This window comes from Pongo pygmaeus, chromosome 5, assembly GCF_028885625.2.
Source record: "Pongo pygmaeus isolate AG05252 chromosome 5, NHGRI_mPonPyg2-v2.0_pri, whole genome shotgun sequence".
NCBI classification, from domain to species: Eukaryota; Metazoa; Chordata; class Mammalia; order Primates; family Hominidae; genus Pongo; species Pongo pygmaeus.
Genome location: NC_072378.2, coordinates 113,355,975 through 113,373,253, shown reverse-complemented (window position 1 = coordinate 113,373,253; position 17,279 = coordinate 113,355,975).

The following is a 17,279-nucleotide window of genomic DNA, read 5'->3' as shown; positions in this document are numbered from 1 at the left end:
ATTTTTCATGTCAATTATTCTTTTAAATGTACTACTGAATTCTGTTTGCTGATATTTTACTTAGAAGTTTTCATTCACGAAGCTAACAAATGAAATTTTTCTACAGATTTTCTATCTTTTCTGGGGTATATTTTAGTAAATTTTATTTAGGTTTTCAAAACTTTTATATAGAGTTTGCCAAAGGAATCTTATATTTATCTCCTAATAGTCTCTATTTCTACAGTTATTTTCCTCTTATTTCTTATTTTATTTATAGTTTTGCCCCTCCGCATCTTTTTTTGACTTAAGTTATCTGGGAGTTTTTGCTGTTTTCCTCCATTTTTGGTTGATTTTCCAATAAGCCTGCTTGAGATTTACCTGTTAGTTCCATGATTTTTATATTTTCTGTTTTTTTGTTGCTTCCTTTATCTTTCATAACTTAGTCCCTCCTCTGCTTTCTTTTCATTTTTTCAACCTTTATAGATTGAATTTTTCTTGACTTTTTATTGTTTTATTTTTTAATTTTTATTTTAGGTGTGGGGGTACAAGTGAAGGTTTGTTACATAGGTAAACAATGTGTCACAGGGGAGTGTTGTACATATTATTTCATCACACAAGTATGAAGCTCACCCTCAAGTAGATCCCAGTGTTTGTTGTTTTCTTTGTGTTTATAAGTTCTCATCACTTAGCTCCCACTTATAGGTGAGAATATATGGTGTTTGGTTTTCTTTTCCTATGGTAGTTTGCTAAGGATGATAGCCTCCAGCTCCATCTATGTTCCTGCAAAAGACATGATCTTGTTCTTTTTTATGGCTGCATAACATTTCATGGTGGATATGTACCACATTTTCTTTATCCATTCTATCATTGATGGGCATTTAGGTTGATTCCGTGTCTTTGCTATTGTGACTAGTGCTGCAATGAACATTAGCATGTATACGTCTTTATGGTAGAATGCTTTATATTCCTCTGGGTGTGTATACCCAGTACTGGGATTGCTGGGTAGAATGGTAGTTCTGCTTTTAACTCTTTGAAGAATTGCCATACTGCTTTCCACAATGGTTAGACTAATTTACACTCCCACCAACAGCGTATAAGTTTTCCCTTTTCTCTGCAACCTCGCTAGCGTCTGTTACTTTTGACTTTTTTAATAGTAGCCATTGGGATTGGTATGAGATGATATCTCGTGGTTTTGATTTGCATTTCTGTAATGATCAGTGATACTGAACTTTTTTCATATGGTTGGCCACATGTATGTCTTCTTTTGAGAAGTGTCTGTTCATGTCCTTTGCCGACTTTTTAATGGGGTTGTTTGTTTTTCTCTTGTAAATTTGTTTAAGTTCTTCATAGATGCTGGATATTAGACCTTTGTCACATGCATAGTTTGAGATACCTTTTTCCCATTCTGTAGGTTGTCTGTTTACTATGTTGATAGTTTCTTTTGCTGTGCAGATGAAGAAGCTCATAAGTTTAATTAGATCCCACTTGTTAATTTTTGCTTTTCTTACAATTGCTTTTGGGGTCTTTTTCATGAAATCTTTGCCCATGCCTATGTCCAGGATAGTATTACCTAGGTTGTCTTCCAGAGTTTTTATAGTCTTGGGTTTTACATTTAAGTCTTTAATCCATCTTGAATTTATTTTTGTATATGGTATAAGGAAGGGGTCCAGCTTCAATCATCCGCATATGGCTAGCCAGTTATCCCAGCACCATTTATTGAATAGGGAGTCTTTTCCCCATTGCTTGTTTTTGTCAGCTTTGTCAAAGATGAGATGGTTGTAGATGGCAGCCTTATTGCTGAGCTCTCTATTCTGTTCTATTGGCTTGACTTTGTTTTAATTCTTTCTTTTTTCTTGAGGTAATATCTAGATTCACAAGTTTCCTTTTGAGTGTTTCTTTATTGTTTCCCATAGTTCTGTTATGTAGTGTTTTACTTATCATGTTTCCTAAAAATGCTGAGATTTTGGTTTATATTTTTTCTGAGAAAGATTTTTTCAATGTCCACGTGAAAGGGCCTTTTGGTTTTCAGTTTTTGTTATTTGTGTCTTTTTGTGTGCATTGTAATTGAGGAATATTGTCTATAGTATTTATCCTTTTATAAATTATTGATGTTTTCATATGTTCTGATTTTTATTCATTTTGTAATTGTTTCACGGACTCTTAAAAAAATTCTCTATTTTCAGGATGGTGTTTGAATTTTATCAATAAGATAAACTATTTCAATTATGCAATTTAGGTTTTCTATAAATATTCTTATATTTTGTTAAGGTGATTGCTAGACACTTAAAAGCACGTGAACTAAAGATCTCTTCTATTAGTTTTTAAAAATCTATTTTCTATTTTTTCCCATAATTTGTTCCATGAATATTGATGATATGTTACTTGCTGGAATGTCATATCTCCACCTTAAATTATACTCTTCAGCATTATAAAGTGCCATTATTTACCTTGTTAATTCTTTTTTGGCTTACATTCTACTATTAAGATTTTAATCCTTGCATCTTTAGTTCTCAGTTGTCAAAGTTTGTCTATCCTTTTGTTTTTCACCTTTCTAAATCACTTTGTTTTAGGTATATTTCTTTCTAATTACTTAAATGGACACACCTTCTTGATTCTACTAACAAATAAATAATAAGTCAATTATAAGTACAATTTGTTTTTAATGGAAATATATACCAAAATGTTTCACTATTCTGCCCCAGATGTTGTATGTGTGATACAGTGCTTCTAAAGCCTTATCATGCATTGGAATCATCTGGGGGCATGTTAAAACACAGATTGCTGGGCCCCACTGCTAGAGTTTCTGATTCAGTAGGACCAGGGCAGTTCTAACAAGTTCACAGGTGATGCTAATGTTGCTGTTACGAGGATCAGATTTTGAGAACCACTGGTACGATAAAGTGGAAAGACTAATTCTATTGATCTATACCAAATTCAAAGATACTTTTGCTCTTCGAAACAACAGTAACTCGAGGAAATAAGAGTCGAGTTAATTTTGATCTACTTTGATAAGAGGAACAAAGCCAAAAAACTAATAAGGAAGGAGTGTGTTTTTGATAACCTCTAAGTTTTTTATTTTAAGAGCTTACAGTCTTCTTGTTTCTGAGGGTCTTTAGCTCAACTAGATTATAGATGTTATACTGGCAGGCAGGGCCAGTTTCATGGCCATGGGACCAGTGCAGTCACACTTGGTTCGATGCTGTTCTGTCTCTGTCTTACAATTCTTAATATCTGAACAAGAGGTCTTCACATTTTTGTTTTGCACTGGACCTCACAAATTATGTAGAAATGCCCTGTTAACAGTAATTGTATTTCACTGACATGTTCCCAGTGCCTGGAAGACTGCCTGGCATGTATTAGGTGCTAGACAAACATCTGTTCATTGGATGGATGAATACTGTACCCATGGTCTCCTAAGAAATTGGATAAATTATTTAGATATAGAACTGTGGTTCTTAAACTTTAATATGTATAAAAATCTTCTAGGCTAATTTGGTTTTGTTAAACTACAGATTATAGGCCCCAGCCCTAAGGATCCAAAATTCAGGTGGTATGAAGTGAGGCCTGATAAAGTTGTATTTTAAAATAATTATCTTCCATAATATAGATGCTGACAGTCTTTGATCCACAGTTAAAGGAAAACCCATATCGAAACAGAACTAAATGACTTTAATCTTGGTGACCTCACCTGGTGGTTTGCACCTACCTTTCACCTCTGGGGTAAGGACAGGAGCACATTCATCTAGCTTACTCTTCCTTGTCCTCCAAAATTCAGCTCAGTAATTATTTTATCAATAAAATTTTTCTTGACATTGTATTTCCTACTTCCCTCAGTTATTCTTTGTCTCTGCTTCAATTGTTCAGTGGACATTCATCTTTTATTACGCCTCCCAGCAGTTTTTTCCCCTTCTGGCTGTAACTGCACCCTGAATTTCATCTGGGTACCATCTTTTCCCTCTCTCCCAGTTGCGGTGCTCTAAGCAGAGTTGGTTGCCCCCTGAATCAGAGTCCAAACATGGGTATGTTTGGTCAATTAGAGCATCACATTCCCCTCCAACTGTGGATTCCCTTTTCCATTTTCAAACCTACTCCATATAAACCGCCCTCTGCCCTTACTATGTTGTGAGCAACTTTATAGCAAGAAGTATATTCATTTAATTCCATATCCCCAGAAATTATCAAAATATATTACAGATATTTGGTACAGAAATAATATTTGTCGAATGAAAGAAAAAATAAGTTAAATGTTGTATTTGCCATTGAGCTTTCTGAGCAAGGAGAGGAATTAAGATGCTTGCCATTTTTATGACTGAGCTGTGTTCTCATCCTTTCTTCTTGGATATGTTTTTCTTTATAGTGTATTTTTTTGATCATTCTCATTTTAAGCAAATCTCTTGACACTTTGTCCTTTAATTTTTATTCTTAGGGAATAGCCCCTTTCTCTTTGAGTTGTGTCACACAACCTCCTGTTTTATTACTTATTCAGTTTTTTTTGTCTTTGATTACATTATATAGTGTTTTTATTTAGTGGTTCAGAGCATTCAGGCTGTTTTCTGTAAGCATTTCCACCCACTTATGAGATCTCACATGAATTAACTTCCTGACACCTGGTAATAGATATTTACTATCCATTCTTTAATGTGAATCCAAGACTGTTTCTCTACCAAACCCAGAGCACAACTGAGCAATACTGTTTCCTACAACTCTTTCCACAGATTAGGAAAATAAACAGACAATCTGCCATTCTGCAAACATTCAATTAGCAAAAATATATCAAATGGGTGTTACATGTATGATTCTAAGCTAGGTGCTGTAAAGGATACAAAGATGAAAAGCACAGGGCTCTGTGCTTTGGGAACTATGGTGGAGGAGACCAAAGTAAACATACTGCGAGACAAAGTAAAAAAAATGCTACCTAAGTGTGCAAGAACTCAGTGAAAAACAAATGAAAGAGGAGTGATTATATTTGGCTTGGGACCAAGAGATGATTCAATCTGGACTGTGAATAATGGGTGATCACTTTAAAGGTGGGGACATGGTGCCAGTGGAAGGAATGGTAAGAGTAAATGTATGGAAGTCTCTGTCTAGATTCAATATCCCATGCTTTTGGGGGACAAATATAGCTATTAGAATAAAATGCAGAGAGGGACATGGTGGGAAGTGAGATCAGAACAGGTAGAATATTAGTTTTTCTGTTGCTGCTGTAACAAATAACCACAAACTGAGTGCCATGAAACAACCAAAATTTGTTATCTTATAGTTCTGTAGGTCAGAAATGTGATATTGGTCTTATTGAGCTAATATCAAGGTGCCAGCAGGGCTGTGCTTCCTTCTGGAACCTGGAAGGAGAGCCATTTCCCTATCTTTTCTAGCTTCTTGAGGCTCCCTTTCCCTTCTTCCACCTTCAAATCTCTCTGACCACTTGTATTAGTCTGTTCTCATACTGCTAATAAAGCATACCCAAGACTGGGTAATTTATAAAGGAAAGAGGTTTAATGGATTCACAGTTCAGCATGGCTGGGGAGGCCTCACAATCATGGCAGAAGGCAAATGAGGAGCAAAGTCACTTTTTACATGGAGGCAGTCAAGAGAGCTTGTGCAGGAGAACTCTCATTTATAAAACCATCAGATTTTGTGAGACTTATTCACCATCATGAGAACAGTATGGGGGAAACTGCCACCATGATTCAATTTTCTCCACCTAGCCCCACCCTTGACATGTGGGGATTATTACAATTTAAGGTGAGATTTGGGTAGGGACACAGCCAAACCATATCACCACTCTTTCATTGTTGCATTTCCCTCTGATCAGAACCAGAAAAGGTCTTCACTTTTCATGTGATTAGACTGAGCCTACCTGGAAAATCCAGGATAATCCAGGATAATCCTCCCATCTCAAAATCCTTAATCATATCCACAGACTTCCTTTTTTCCATGTAAGGTGACATTCACAAGGTTTCAAGAATTAGAAGATGGATGTCTTTGCAGGGGGTTGAGGGGGGCATTTCTCCACCTACCACAGGTGTTTGAAATCATAAGGAACTTTGCCACAATTGCTTCAACAATATATTTCAGGCTTGGTAATATGAAGTATTACTCTAAAAACAGTAAACGCAATTAAAACAGGTCAAAGCTGAGAGTTCAAAATAATCCAACCTAAATGTTATTGGAAGTTGTGAACCCATGGACAATCAAATTGTGTTTAAACACTTGCTCAGTTCTTGTATTCATCTCTGTATTTACTATGGCTGTTTGCAAGCAAATCAATAAACAAGATTATAATTTGCACATTAATTTGAGTCTTTGTTTTCCTTTCAGCTAATGCCATTAGTGATATAGAAGCCACACTGAGAATTTCTGAAGTAGGAAAAGAAAAGTTAATAATACTTTTTTTTTTTTTTTTTTTTCTGAGACGGATTCTCGCTCTGTTGCCCAGGCTGGAGGGCAGTGGTATGATCTCAGCTGACTACAACCTCCGCCTCCCCAGTTCAAGCAATTCTCCTGTCTCGGCCTGCAGAGTAGCTGGGACTACAGGCACGTGCCACCACGCCTGGATAATTTTTTTGTATTTTTAGTAGAGATGGGGTTTCACTGTGTTGGCTGGGTTGGTCTCGACCTCCTGACCTCGTGATCTGCCCGCCTAAGCCTCCCAAAGTGCTGGGATTACAGGCGTGAGCCACCACACCTGGCCAATAATACTTCTTTTAAACATATAGGTATGAAAACTCTAGCAGACGTAATGTTACTAAACATGTAACTTACCAAAGAACTTCCACAAATACATGAAAATTTTTGTTGAATTTAATTTGGCTTATTCATTCAGCCAAGTCACTTTTAAGCAAACAATTTTTAAGCAACGACAATATACAAAGAATTTACATGCTTCTGTTCTTTAATGAATTAGCTAAGCAGATATTTATCAAGAGCCTACTATGTACCAGGCACTGTTTAGCCACTCTGAATAAAGTAGGAAACAGAATAGGCAGAATTCCCCGCCATCATATAATGGAGTGAATAGACAACGTACAAGAAAACTGAGCAAACTAAATAGTATTTCAGACTGTGATAAGTACAAAAGAAAAAAATCTAAAGTAGGGGAGGGCAATATAAAATATTAGAGGTGTTGAAATTTCTGATGGTGAAGTTCATGGAGAAAGTGATTTTCAAATAAAGACCTACAGTAAATGGGTTGATCTTATGGCTCCAGTTTTCATGATAGAAATCTGAAGCTTAAAAGGCTCCAACTGACTGGTTCCAGTTCTCCTGGCCCCTGGGGTCCTTCCTCCCCCAGCTGCCACCCACTCTCAGAAACACCAGGAAGGGTGGCGGGCAAAGCAAACATAAGTCAGATGCAGACTCTCTCCTGAGGAGCTTCTGGGGCTGGGGAGGAAGGCAGGACAGAGATCATTGTAATCTATGGTACAAAATTATTTGTAAAGCACCATGACGGATCAGTGGGAACTGAGAAGTGCTTAAACAGGAGTTCTGTTTATCACCAAGAATGGCAAAGAGCCAGAAAAGCAATCTATAGAATTCTCAAAACAGTTCTTCAGAAAACAAGCTCTTCACTGCTGCCTTTTGATTTTTTCTTTCTGTTCTTGTGATATGAAGCAAAAACCCAAAGCAAATGAGAGAAAAGACAAGTTTCCGTGTAGCATCTTGTAATACCTGCATTATTTGAAGCTTGTGAGTGAAGAAGGGTCAGGGTTTTGGCCACTTTTGGTTAGCGTTCCTCCAAACGCAGCAGGCTCCACACGTACGCTGGCAGCCAGAAGCTGCCATTTGGAAACACAGAGGCCTTGTCTGGCATCTTATTCCTTATGTGCTTGCCTGTCAGTCAGCCTTCAGCCACCTGTGTTCTTTCTATTATGTTTTTGTTCCTTGTAGTAAAGTAGATTTTCTTTCTTTGAGAATGAGCATAAAGATACACAGAAAATAAAACCAGGTGCCTCTATGCAAGGCTCCAGCAAGCAAGCACACAGATGAGGCATCTCAGCCTCTCCTGTAGGTTTCCTGAGAGGAAAATGCTGCCTCTGACATGAATAGCAGAGGCCAGACAATGATTCTTAGAGAAGATAAACAGCCTGTGATTCCCTCCTGACGGCTCCCGCTCCTTTCCTCGATGACTGATCCTGGAGCAAAAGGTCATGGGGATAATTCTGCACCTGCAGCCTGGGAGGACCATACTCAGTCCTCAAAAAGAGCTCTCCCATAATGGATGCTAATTATTATTGAGTCAAATGCATCCTTTCATTGAGGGGCAGGTGGGAGACTCTGTCACTGTCAAGGCCATTATATCAAGAGCAAGTTTAGAATTCTTTGCACAGATGTGCCTATGCCCAAGAAGTCCCAAGTGTTGTATGTAGGTGGTTCATAAAGAATATATAATCAAAAATTTCTTCAATTCCATAATGACATGTTTGGACTCAGGTGAATGACAAATGCTACCCAGTACCTAGGGCCAGAATATTGAGTGGAGGAGCATGATTTATTCATAAGAGCTTGAACTCTACTGCTGGGCCTTGGGTCTCATGTGAGAGTTTGCACCTAGCCATCTGCACTCTGAGCGAGGTTAACAACAGCTATCGGGACCTTGGAACCCTCTGGGAATTTGCTTCTATGGATATTCATCTGCTTTCTGGTGACTTTTATGAGAGGATAGACCCAGCGAGGAAAATGAAGAGAAAGGAGAAAATGAAAGGAAATGCATGCAGCTCTACGTAGAGCATGACTGAATTTAGCTGAATGCCAGAGTGTATAGGGGACTTTCACTTGATATTAACCACCCTTTGTTTAGGAGAAAAGTTTAAAAAATGTTATTTTTTCTTGCTTTAATCCATCATTTCTACTTTTCTCCCTATAGATAATAAATTTAATGGTTTTTAAAGATTTCTCATATATCAAAATACCATTGCAGAAGTGTACAGTGATACATGGTATTCACATTTACAGTTATATTCTGAATTTTGATTGTTGTATTTGTAAAAACACAACTTTACCCCTTAAACTAACCATTGATTGGAGAAAAAAAAGCCTACATATTCACTTATTTATCGAGAACTATTATACTCAGACTATTTTCTGGACATTTATTCTGGGCTCTGACACAAAGATAGGGAAGGCCTTATCCTTCTCATTATTTTTACTACAGTATTTTAAAGATGCTGCCCCACTATTTTCTAATTTGTATTATTTCTAATGAGAGCTCTAATGCCATCCTTATATTTATAGCTTGGCAAGTAATATGTCTTTTTTTCTCAGGCTGCATTAAAAATTTTTATCTTTATTACAGTCTATAGGCAATTTAATTTATGTTAGGCCTTCCACGTAAATTTCTTCAAGTTCTTTTTGTTTGAGTTCATTGAGCTTTTTGGATCATTTTCATCTAATTTAGAAATTTTTTATTCATAATTCTTCAATTATATTTCTTTCCTCTTTTTTCAACCCAGGGACTGCAAACCACATACATGCTCAAAGTTGGGTTGCAGTTTGATGATGGTATATTCATATATTTTTTATTCTCTTTTCTCTCTATATTTTACTTTTTGATCATTTACATTGCTAGGACTTTCAATTCACTAATATTTTTTTCTAGTGTTTAATCCATTGTTAATCTCATTCTTTAGATATTGTTTTTAGCTCTAGAAGTCCTATTTGTCTTTTTAATACTTCCACATCTCTTTTAACATGTTCATGCTTTCCTCTACCTTTTTGAGTATATGGACTATAATTATAATAACTGTTTTTATGTCCTTATCTACTAATTTTATCAAGTGTAATTTCTGGATCTGTTTCTACTAGTTAATTTTTCTCATTACAGTCCTTTGTGAATAACGAATATTTCTTTAAATATCCTTGAGTTCTGCTTTAGGATGTAGTTAAATTACTCGGAAAGATTTTGATCCTTCCAAGGCTTGCTTTTTTGCTTTGTTAGATGTACACGACCGCTCTTTGAGTTAGGGCTAATTTGGCTTCACTAGTGAGGCAATACTTTTCTGAGTACTCTATTAGTGCCCTTTGTATTACAAAAATATTTCACTCTGGCAAGTGTGACATGAACTACTTCTGGTCTTGGGTAATCTCCAGAAATTGTTCCAATTGCTTCAGCGTTTTTTTTCCCTAAGACTGCAGTCATTTGCTCACAATCATGTGCTGACAGGTTTTAGCTGAAGACTTAAGGAAAACTCTATGTCTTCAGAACTCTCTCTCCTTTCTGGCCCTCCATCCTGGGAATTCTAGCCACCTTGACCTCTCCAAATCCTCCACTCTGTGCTTTCAATTCTGAACTTGCTTCTGAATTATCTGGAGTATCTGTTAAACTGGAGATTCTGAAGCTATGTACACTACCTGAATCATAGTTTCTGAAGATTAGGCCCAGAATTCAGCAGGTTCATAAGTTCCCAATAAAGCTACTGACTTATGAGAACCACAGCCCTGATGAAACCTTTCTGAAAGTTTGTCAGTTGCCAAATCCAACAGCCTTCTCCGGGCTTCAGCCTCCTTAACTTTGCCCGAGATATAGCATCTTGATGCTCTCCTTTTGGATGTCCTAGTACTATAATGTAAAAAACAGGAATTTGCTGGTTATCTGAGCTCAATAGTCATTCACATACTGTCAAAGACAGAAAGAACTTGGCCTGGGGCTTAAGAGACTCAAATCCTAGACTGAGCAGTACTATTGACTTGCTCTAGGATACTGTGTGACACTGCGACACCGTTTCCCCCATCTGCCAAGTGAACATTAATAATTTAATCCACCTTATGAGGTGGCTATAATGATCAAATGAAAATAGATATAAATGCATATACATAGTGTAAAGATCTCTCAGCTTTTCTTACATGTGTTTCATTTCTTTGTCCTTTGCTTATGCATTCCAACAATATCCCTCAGGGAGATATTCCAGCTTATTCATTCTATCTTCTGCTATTCCCAATGTACCACTCAGCACATTTATTGAATTGCTTTTATTTTTAATGTCTGTGAGCATGTTTTTCCAAGATCTCTGCTTCTTTTTCATGAAATCCTTTTCTTGTCTTATAAATGCGCTGTCACCTAAAACCTCTCTGAGATAGAAATTGTACCTGTATGTTAGTTGTCTTCTGTTTGTTCTTCTCACTCCACTGCATTCGGCATTCTGTTATTTGGTGAATATGGGGCCTCTTTTTTCTGGTGCTGTTTTTACTCAAATCCTCAGTGATTGTTGATGGTTCATATTTGTATATGATAATCACTGTTTAATTGTTTGTGAACATATGTTCTGATTAAAGTAGCCTTCTCTGAAAATTGTATGGAAGGACAAGAATGTGGTCTGCCAGTTTGTGAAGATTCTTTCAGAGTGTGGGAGCTCTCTGCTAATTCAGTAGTCTTAAATTAGTTGGGGGTACTTTCCTACTTTTCAAAGCCTAATATTTATTCTGGGAGCCTTTTATGCTAAAAATACACACTTCAGGAAGTAACGTAGTTATGGCTTTAGCATGCACAAGCTGAAGTCCATTGCTCCTCTTTCTTTCTTTCTCTCTCTTTCTCTTTTTCTTTCTTTCTCTCTTTCTTTCTTTTCTTTCTTTCTTTCCTTTCTTTCTTTCTTTCTTTGTTTCTTTCTTTCTTTCCTTCTTTCTTTCTTCCTTTTTCTTTCTTTCTTTCTTTCTTTCTTTCTTTCTTTCTTTCTCTTTCTTTCTTTCTTTCTTTTTCTTTCCTTCTTCCTCTTCTTCTTCTTCCTCTTCTTCTCTTCTTCTTCTTCTTTCTTCCTCTTTTCTCTCCCTCTCTGTCTCTCTTTCCTTCTCCAGCTTCCTTATGGAGGGTGAAGTTTTTTTAGGCCTTACTCTGTTTTTCTCTATACTCCCATCAGTAGTGTGAAGAACCTTATCTTTGAAGATCACTCATGTTACTAAAGACCTAGGTTTTCTTTGGAGATAGTTTTAAAAAAGGATATTTGGGAGACTTATAGCTACTGCCTGTTGTTTAACATAAGTGGGCACAAGAGGGGTGAAATTGGCCTGGTTAATCAAAATACGGTACTTCAATTACCCTGACTATTTCCTAAGCTCCTCTTGATTTTTGATTCCGAGTTTTGATTATAAGTGAAATTGCTTTTAAAAGCAATTTTCTTATCTGTGTGTTTTGGCTGTTGTTTTCTCTGCCTTTGTTTCTCTGACATTCTGACTCCATCTGCTCCTATCTTTCAGGAATTCCTCAAAATTTCCCAGGAGCTGGTGTATTCTTTCTGTTTGTAACTGCTGTTAAGTGGTAGACTGGGTGTGGTGGCTCATGCCTGTAATCTCAGCACTTTGGGAGGCCAAGGCAGGAGGATCTCTGGAGCCCAGCAGTTTGAGACCAGCCTGGGCAACATGACAAAACCCCATCTCTACAAAAAAAATACGAAAATTAACTGAGCCTGGGCACACACCTGTAGTTCCAGCTACTCGGGAGGCTGAGGTGGGAGGATCACTTGAGCCCAGTAAGTTGAAGCTGCAGTGAGCCCTGATAGCACCACTGCACTCTAGCCTGACCAACAGAGCAGGACCCTGTCTCAAAAAAGAAAATAAAAATAAATTAGGTAGTAGGAAAGATGGATGTGTGTGCTCTGTCCTCATGTTAATATAATCTTTACCTTAGTACCTCTAATTTTAATAATCAAAGGGGAAAAAAGTTAAATGATTTAAATAAATTCTTGGAGAATAATTTTCTAAATGTGTTCCCAAATTTTGAATGTGTGCTTATTTAGAACCTGTGACTCCCTTTACGCAGTTGCCTTATAGATGGTCTCTTATCCAGTCTCATAATTAATTAGTAAATTGCAAAAGTTGATTAAAACAAGGAATCATAAAAATCATAAAAATGATTATAATAATGATACATACACACATGTTCTTTCAATGTGTGTGTGTATATATGTTTATATGTACGTGTGTGTGTATATATATATATATTCTTGTGTCAATCTTTTGATTAGAGGCCATTATTTTGGGATGCAGATACCTTGTTTGTAATTGTAATTCACCTGAATTACATAGAACATGTCCGTTGAGACATCGTCTGTGTTTTCCAGTTTTGGTTACTCTTAAGTAGACAAGAATGTAAAGCCATCTGAGTGGAGAATTCTTCTGTATCTTTATTATTTACATCCTTTTGTCCCAATCATCCACAGTTGTCTAGTCCATACCTCTTTTGCGATAATCATTTAACAATTCTCCTTTTTGCAATACTTCAAAAACAGTTTTTATTGAAACAACCCCCTCTTTTCACTTCCATTTCATTTGTTTATGTAATATTTAAATTGTATAGTTACAATAAGTACGGTGGGCATAAACACTTTGGGAACTAAGATACCTAATGCTTATAAGAATACAGTTTGGGCTGGGCACAGTGGCTCACACCTGTAATCCCAGCACTTGGGAGGCTGAGGAGGGTGGATCACAAGGTCAAGAGATTGAGACCATCCTGGTCAACATGGTGAAACCAAGTCTCTACTAAAAATACAAAAATTAGCTGGGCATGGTGGCACATGCCTGCAGTCCCAGCTACTCAGGAGGCTGAGGCAGGAGAATCGCGTGAACCCGGGAGGCCGAGGTTGCAGTGAGCAGAGATCGTGCCACTGCACTCCAGCCTGGTGACAGAGTGAGACTCCTTCTCAGAAAAAAAAAAGAAAGAAAGAAAGAATACAATGTGGCTGGTGGATACAAAAATGCAAGAGCAAGTGAGATTTCAGCTGTGAGTGTTTAGAGACTATGAGCATCAGGCTATGTTTAAAGTGGGAAGAGAGCTCTGTTTGATTTGACAATTATGTCAAGTGAACACTGGTTAAAAAGGCTTTAGTATAAATAGGTCATTGTCATTTATTCTACATAATAATTCTAGGCATTCTATCAGATTCCCAGGATATAGAGATTGACATGATGAATAATAACAGTTAAGACACACACACCCACACACAATAAGATATAATAAAAGCTCACACAGGTTTGTGTATGTACTTATAATAAACAGGGCACCATAAATAATGGGAAAAAACTAGTCGTTTAGAAAATGACCTTAGGAAAATTGATTCACTATATGGAGAAGAAATAAAACTGGATTCCTACCTATTGCCACATACAATGGTAGAGTCCAGATGAATTAAATACCAAAATATGAAAGAAAAATCTGGAAGTTGGTAAAATAAAAATATAAGTTAATATCTTTTTGATTAAGAGATGAGGTGGGGAAGAACTTTGTAAACAAAGCTTCAAAAAGTACAAACTATAAGGTAAACTTGATTGTTTTACATCAAAATAAGTATTTCTGTTCAGTAAGGGATTTAATGGATTATGTAATGGACATGTGGCAAAATGGGAGAATATATTTCAAACGCCTAACTCTGGAAATTTCTTCATATATAAGGTACACTAGGAACTCCTGAAAATCATCAACATTAACAAAAAACAGCAATCCAATAAGAATGCACAGTGATACAGAAAAGAAGAACCCCCAAAAGGCTGAGAAGTATGTAAAGTGATTCTTAAATATATCAGTAATCAGAGAAATGCAAAATAAAAAACAAAATACCATTTTACATGGCTAGACAGCTAAAAATTTGGAAGGTAAATAATGCCAAGTGTTGGTGAGGACATTGGCATATTGATATTCTCATATGCTTCTGCTAGGAGAGGAGATAGGTTCAGCTATTTTGGAGAATATTTTTGCACTACTTAGTCAAATTAAACATGTGAGTTTCCTGTGACCCAGCAATACAGCTTTTAAGAGATAGTTATATTTATACACACTTATACACACATATGTACATATAACATATGTATACATAAAAACATACATTATACACATATGTGTATGTATTTATAATATGTATAAATATTGTACACACACAAATTCTCACAATCTAAAGGGACTTGTAAATGAATGCTTGTTATTTAGTTATGTGGTGATGGGAATTTGGAACCACTAAAATGTCCTTGTGAGAAAAAATAGGAAAATTGTGGCAGCTGTATTAAAGAGAACATTATGCTCCAGTTAGACGCAATTGATTAAATATATACATGGCACCATGAAGGGATCTTAAAAATACAGTATTGAATAAGCAAATCAAAACACAGAATATGTTTAATTAACAAATTAAAACACAGACTATGCATAATACCTTTAATAAAAAATTTAAATACCTGCATGTGAAACAAAACAATTTACAAGGACACGTATGAATATGAGGGTGCACATGAACACATTACTCAGGTTGCCTGTGTGATAACAGAGAGAAATTGGAGTGTATATAGAGATAAAAGGGTTTAAGTAAGTGAGTAAACAAATTAGTACTAGGTGTTGGATGGTTTTGTGAGAACAAAGCGAGATAATATGCAATGAACTCAGAAGTAAAATTAACTTAGCCATCCTCACATGAGGCCCCAAATATTTAGAAGAAAAGAAGCCTCAATAAAACATCCATTCTCTGAGAACTCATCAGATGACTAAGTACTCAAAATAACAGAAGGCAGCAAGTGCAGCGTGCTAATGGAGAACTTGGGAGAAATATCTCATGTCTGGAAAACTCCCTGGAAGGGTTGACACATAATTCTGAAAGATGAATGTGAATTATCCAGGTGAGATGAATGGAAAGTAACATAAAAGAAAAAAAACTGGGATTTTTTTCAGTAAGAAAGAATTTTTATAACTTACAATATGGTTTAATTTCTGGATTATAGCCATATAAATTAGTTTAGTAAAGATTTTGTCGTGATCTTAGATATCAACATTAGAATGTATTTGCCAAGCATTTCTTATGTGAAATGATGTTTGAAATTCTAAAATATTTGTGGGAAATACAGATATTCCTATGTGGCTGTAGTCACTGTATCAGTCAGAAATTGCATTTCGCTGCAAGAGGTCTGTAAAACAGTGGGTTAAACGAGGTAGAGATTTATTTCTCTTTCACATAGAGGAAATGTAGAAGCACACTGTTCAGGGCGCTGTGTCATATCACTGTAATGGTTAGTTTTATGTGTCCACTTGACTAGGCCATGGATGGCCTAGAGATTTGGTCAAACCTTATTCTGGGTGTGCTATGAGGGTGTTTGTGATGAGATTAACATTTAAATTGGTAGACTGAGTAAAGCAGATTGTCCTCCCTAAAGTTTCTGGGCCTTAGTCAATTAGTTGAAGGTCTGAATAGAACCAAAGGGCTAAATAAGAGAGAAATTCCTGCTGCCTGATTGCCTTCAAGCAGGCATCAGTCTTCTCTTCTCTTTCCACTTAAACTGAAACATCAGTTCTTCCTGGGACTTGAGCCTACTGGACTTCAGACTGGAACTACACAATTGGCTCTCCTGGATCCCCAGCTTGTTGATTGCCCATCTTGGGACTTCTCAGCCCTCATACCCTCATGAGACAATTGTTTATAGTAAATCTTCTCTCTCTCTCTCTTTCTCTCTTTATTCTCCCTTCCTTCCCCTCCCCTTTTGTTCCCTCCTCTCCCCTTCTCCTTCCCTCCCTCTCTCCCTCATTCTCTCTCTCTCCGTCTCTATTGAATGCTGGTTTTTATCGTGGAACTCCAGCCCTCAACTTTTTGTTCCAAGCAACAAGCTGAAGAAAGATGGAAGGGCTGACATCCAGCCAAATCAGCTCACCGTACACCTTCTGCTACAACTTACTGGCCAGATCTTTGTCATGTGGCCTCTTTTTCTGAAAAGAAAGCTGGGAAATGCGGTTTCTCAGTTGGATACACTGCCATTCCCACACCCAACAGAAAACAGAGTTCTGCTCAGGAAGAAGTAAAGATTAAACATTGGATAGACATCTTTCAGTCTTTGTCATAGAAACTAATGCCTTTTGGCACATAGTAAACATTCCATAAATATGAGTTGAATCAAAAATTTTAAATTTTCATAAAATTATGCATTTCTCATAGAATTGTAAAGAAACAAAATATTGAGCTCTGACTTCTATTACTCTACTCTGTTCACAAATTCATGTAGAATATAAATTCTAAAGAAATGTTGAATGACTTTTAAGTGCCGAGATTTTTACAAATTATGTTAATGAATTATTGTAGAATAATCTTCTGAGAACAACAGATAAAATTTTATCAGACAGATAATAATCATATAAATACATGAATTATTTAAAGGTAAATCAATTTTTCTAAATTGTTCTAGCATATTTGAAGAGTTATCTATTTTTAATAAGTTCAAACATTCCTCTTTGGTCTTATGATAGTATTAATCTAAGAAAAATGTTCTTTATTGGAAGTAAAACCTAAATTTCAGCCAGGGCTCTGAGTAATCATAAAATATAAATGGATGAATGCTATCTCATG